The following is a 6,001-nucleotide window of genomic DNA, read 5'->3' as shown; positions in this document are numbered from 1 at the left end:
TGCAGCCTCTGCAGCATTTTTGTGTATTTGCCCCTCCATAAATGAAATAAAATGGATATTTAGGGGGGAAAGGGCACCTCCCATCAGGTTTAACCCTTACATGGCCCCAGTTCTGTTTGCAGCTGATACTAAGAAAAGACCTGCTGGGACCAGTTCCAGGGGTCAGGGGGGCATATTTATCAGAATGGCAAAACAACTACAGTGGGGGGGGGGGGGGGGGGGGGGGGGTATGGGGCAAATTGCCACCCAGAGGGCCATAGGGTGAGGTGCTTGTGTCCCAGCTAAATGTTTATTTCTGAATCTCAGAATGCCGGTATATAGAGGCACTGGGGACCGGGGGTATATAGAGGCACTGGGGACCGGGGGTATATAGAGGCACCTGGGGTATATAGAGGCACTGGGGACCGGGGGTATATAGAGGAACCAGGGGTATATAGAGGCACTGGGGACCGGAGGTATATAGAGGAACCAGGGGTATATAGAGGCACTGGGGACCGGAGGTATATAGAGGCACTGGGGACCGGGGGTATATAGAGGCACCAGGGGTATATAGAGGCACTGGGGACCGGAGGTATATAGAGGAACCAGGGGTATATAGAGGCACTGGGGACCGGGGGTATATAGAGGCACTGGGGACCGGGGGTATATAGAGGCACCAGGGGTATATAGAGGCACTGGGGACCGGAGGTATATAGAGGAACCAGGGGTATATAGAGGCACTGGGGACCGGAGGTATATAGAGGCACTGGGGACCGGGGGTATATAGAGGCACTGGGGACCGGAGGTATATAGAGGCACTGGGGACCGGGGGTATATAGAGGCACCAGGGGTATATAGAGGCACTGGGGACCGGGGGTATATAGAGGCACTGGGGACCGGGGGTATATAGAGGCACTGGGGACCGGGGGTATATAGAGGAACCAGTGGTATATAACCGAAGGCACTGGGGACCGGGGTATATAGAGGCACCAGGGGTATATAGAGGCACTGGGGACCGGGGGTATATAGAGGCACTGGGGACCGGGGGTATATAGAGGCACCGGGGGTATATAGAGGCTCCGGGGGTATATAGAGGCACCTGGGGTATATAGAGGCAATGGGGGTATATAGAGGCACCGGGGGTATATAGAGGCACCGGGGGTATATAGAGGCTCCGGGGGTATATAGATGCAATGGGGGTATATAGAGGCGCCGGGGGTATATAGAGGTGCTGGGGGCTGGGGGAAACGCCAGCGCTTGCAGCTGAGCAGCCCATTGTGCTCTCACTCATTATTGGGAGCAGGAGGCGTCTCTGTTATTCCACTAACGGAAACAGACTGAGCTTCTATGGCGCATCCCCCAGTCCCAGTCCCAGTCCTCCCACTCTTCCCACTCACTGAGCATCTTGTCTGGGTAACAAACTGACGTATTCCAGCAGGTTTCTAACATGGGGAGAAACATCTGCTTCCCCCTTGCGTGCCGATTCCCCCCTGGAGTATTCCCAACTTTCCCCTACACACAGCTGCCTCCTCCCCTCCCTCCCTCCCTCCATTCCCTTCTCTGCAGTGTGAGCTGATTGCTTTATGGCTGAGATTCTAGCTATCTGTATAACAGAGCATTCTGTCACAGTGGCACAGATCCTATCTGATCCCCCCCCATTGTAAGCAGCAGTCCTGCCCTGCTTTATGGCTGAGATTCTAGCTATCTGTATAACAGAGCATTCTGTCACAGTGGCACAGATCCTATCTGATCCCCCCATTGTAAGCAGCAGTCCTGCCCTGCTTTATGGCTGAGATTCTAGCTATCTGTATAACAGAGCATTCTGTCACAGTGGCACAGATCCTATCTGACCCCCCATTGTAAGCAGCAGTCCTGCCCTGCTTTATGGCTGAGATTCTAGCTATCTGTATAACAGAGCATTCTGTCACAGTGGCACAGATCCTATCTGATCCCCCCATTGTAAGCAGCAGTCCTGCCCTGCTTTATGGCTGAGATTCTAGCTATCTGTATAACAGAGCATTCTGTCACAGTGGCACAGATCCTATCTGATCCCCCCATTGTAAGCAGCAGTCCTGCCCTGCTTTATGGCTGAGATTCTAGCTATCTGTATAACAGAGCATTCTGTCACAGTGGCACAGATCCTATCCCCCCCCCCATTGTAAGCAGCAGTCCTGCCCTGCTTTATGGCTGAGATTCTAGCTATCTGTATAACAGAGCATTCTGTCACAGTGGCACAGATCCTATCCCCCCCCCCCCCATTGTAAGCAGCAGTCCTGCCCTGCTTTATGGCTGAGATTCTAGCTATCTGTATAACAGAGCATTCTGTCACAGTGGCACAGATCCTATCTGATCCCCCCCATTGTAAGCAGCAGTCCTGCCCTGCTTTATGGCTGAGATTCTAGCTATCTGTATAACAGAGCATTCTGTCACAGTGGCACAGATCCTATCTGATCCCCCCATTGTAAGCAGCAGTCCTGCCCTGCTTTATGGCTGAGATTCTAGCTATCTGTATAACAGAGCATTCTGTCACAGTGGCACAGATCCTATCTGATCCCCCCATTGTAAGCAGCAGTCCTGCCCTGCTTTATGGCTGAGATTCTAGCTCTCTGTATGTCAGACTATCCCACCTACAACTGGCGGGGCCCAGGGATGGCTGTAGCGGATAAGAAGGGAAAGTGTCTGTCTGAGCCCAGAATGAAGTCATGTAGTTGGAAGGCGTCAGGCTTGTACAGGAACTGTGTGTGTAACTCCCCATCCTGTCCCCAGGCCAAAGGCATGTGGTGTGTAGGACTGAAAGGACACCCATACATTACACAGTGAAAGTAAAGCACTTTAAACAAAGAGGAGATTGCACTTAACTCCTGTTCCCAAGAGCTTGCAATTACTAAGGTTATTTGTTAAAAAAAAACAGTAACTGGATGATCCCCCTTTTGACTGGATACATCCCCCAAATCATTTGCAAGGGCAGTGTGTAGGTTTGGGCAGGGGGGTATAATTATATAATAATACCCCCCTGCATAGGTGCTTCTGGGAGTTCTTGCCTCTTAAATCCTCGTTCCCCCTCAACCCCCCAATACGCACTTACTTAGCACTGGGCCCTTTTCTTGCCGAATCCATGGAATCTCCGGAGGGAACAGTTTAAAGGGGAAGTATTGTGTGAAAAACAATATTGTGCCAATGACTTGTACTCATCTAAATATGGAAGGAATGGGCTTTAAAAAGTAGTGTTTTGGGCTGATTTATTAAAAAATTTCCCCACTAGACCACTAGCCACTTCCCCAAAACCCCACTAGCCCCACCCATCTGTCCCACTTCCTGCTTCCTCCTTCCCCAGGCTGTGCAGGGGGGCGGCGACACTGTAGGATAGGAACCAATCAGCAGCTAGGCTGACCTGATAGAGAACTGAAGCCTGTCTGTGCTTGTGTGACTGCAGGGCTGTAATTGGCTCTCCCTCTCCTACTGTGCTTCTGGCAGGGACCGTTAGGACACGCCCACCCCTCATGTGAAACCCAGACAGGGACCTGAGAGGATCTATAGGGAGCTCCAATAAAGGGGCCAGTTTTAAAGATAATGATCATTTTTAGCCCAGAATGAAACCAGCACCAGAATGGCCAATTCTAAGCAAATTTTCAATTGGTCTTTATTTTTTTATCTTTTATAGTTTTTTGAAGTCTTTGCCTCTTTGCATCTTTCAAATGGGGGTCACTGACCCCGGCAGCCAAACCCTATTGCTCTGTGAGGCTCCAGTTTTATTGTTATTGTTACTTTTTATTCCTTATCTTTCTATTCAGCCCCTCCCCTATTCATATACCTGTTTCTCATTCAAACCTCTCCCTGGTTGCTAAGGTAACTTGGACCCTAGCAACCAAAAACCTATTGCTCTGTGAGGCTCCAGTTTTATTGTTATTGTTACTTTTTATTACTTCTTTTTCTATTCAGTCCCTCTCCTAATTATATACCTGTCCCTCATTCAAACCAGTCCCTGGTTGCCAAGGTAATTTGGACCCTAGCAACCAGACAGCTGCTGAAACGCCAAACGGCAGAGCTGCTGAACAAAAAGTGAAATAACTAAGAAAATACAAATAATAAAAAATGAAGACCAATCGCAAATTGTCTCAGAATATTACTCCCTACATCATACTAAGAGTTAATGCAAAGGTGACCAATCCCTTTATGTCACTCGTTTCCCTGGAAGCCGCAGCCTATAGAATGTTAGGGAATGAGAATGGCACAGGGAAAGTCTCTCATATCCGCAACGGCCAATGGGGCGGCCGGGAAAACCCGGTGCCTCTCGGGCGCATTCCGGAAGCGCATTCCTACAGCCGGTGACTCCTCGTTCCTTTGAAACCAGTCGGAAATACGGGGTGAGAAGTTGTGGGTCGCACGAAGGAACAATCGTTATTTCCTCTGAGATAAAGGCATTTCTCGCTTCCCCTGGGGAGTTGCCATACAGGATACCGGCCAGAATGGAGCGCCCCCCCGGGGGGCACTATAGGAAGCTGTTGGGCAGAGATAAAGGAGGGGCCCATCCAGGGTGCGGCCTATAGAACTGCTGCCTGCTCTCTGCTACTGCCCACACAGTCTGTCACATAGTGTCATATATGTGTGTGTGTGTTTATATATATATATATAGAGAGAGAGAGAGAGAGAGAGAGAGAGAGAGAGAGAGAGAAAACAGGTACCTTTAGGGGGCAGAACAGATTTTGTTGAGTCCCATTATATTTATAAATAAAAACTATGTTTTTTTATTTATACAGCAGTCCTGCCCTGCTTTATGGCTGAGATTCTAGCTATCTGTATAACAGAGCATTCTGTCACAGTGGCACAGATCCTATCTGATCCCCCCATTGTAAGCAGCAGTCCTGTCCTGCTTTATGGCTGAGATTCTAGCTATCTGTATAACAGAGCATTCTGTCACAGTGGCACAGATCCTATCCCCCCCCCCCATTGTAAGCAGCAGTCCTGCCCTGCTTTATGGCTGAGATTCTAGCTATCTGTATAACAGAGCATTCTGTCACAGTGGCACAGATCCTATCTGATCCCCCCATTGTAAGCAGCAGTCCTGCCCTGCTTTATGGCTGAGATTCTAGCTATCTGTATAACAGAGCATTCTGTCACAGTGGCACAGATCCTATCTGATCCCTCCCCATTGTAAGCAGCAGTCCTGCCCTGCTTTATGGCTGAGATTCTAGCTATCTGTATAACAGAGCATTCTGTCACAGTGGCACAGATCCTATCTGATCCCCCCATTGTAAGCAGCAGTCCTGCCCTGCTTTATGGCTGAGATTCTAGCTATCTGTATAACAGAGCATTCTGTCACAGTGGCACAGATCCTATCTGATCCCCCCATTGTAAGCAGCAGTCCTGCCCTGCTTTATGGCTGAGATTCTAGCTATCTGTATAACAGAGCATTCTGTCACAGTGGCACAGATCCTATCCCCCCCCCCATTGTAAGCAGCAGTCCTGCCCTGCTTTATGGCTGAGATTCTAGCTATCTGTATAACAGAGCATTCTGTCACAGTGGCACAGATCCTATCTGATCCCCCCATTGTAAGCAGCAGTCCTGCCCTGCTTTATGGCTGAGATTCTAGCTATCTGTATAACAGAGCATTCTGTCACAGTGGCACAGATCCTATCTGATCCCCCCATTGTAAGCAGCAGTCCAGCCCTGCTTTATGGCTGAGATTCTAGCTATCTGTATAACAGAGCATTCTGTCGCAGTGGCACAGATCCTATCTGATCCCCCCATTGTAAGCAGCAGTCCTGCCCTGCTTTATGGCTGAGATTCTAGCTATCTGTATAACAGAGCATTCTGTCACAGTGGCACAGATCCTATCTGATCCCCCATTGTAAGCAGCAGTCCTGCCCTGCTTTATGGCTGAGATTCTAGCTATCTGTATAACAGAGCATTCTGTCACAGTGGCACAGATCCTATCTGATCCCCCCATTGTAAGCAGCAGTCCTGCCCTGCTTTATGGCTGAGATTCTAGCTATCTGTATAACAGAGCATTCTGTCACAGTG

The sequence above is a fragment of the Xenopus tropicalis genome, chromosome 10, assembly GCF_000004195.4.
Source record: "Xenopus tropicalis strain Nigerian chromosome 10, UCB_Xtro_10.0, whole genome shotgun sequence".
In the NCBI taxonomy this organism is placed as follows: domain Eukaryota; kingdom Metazoa; phylum Chordata; class Amphibia; order Anura; family Pipidae; genus Xenopus; species Xenopus tropicalis.
Note: the sequence above shows the minus strand (reverse complement) of the source record.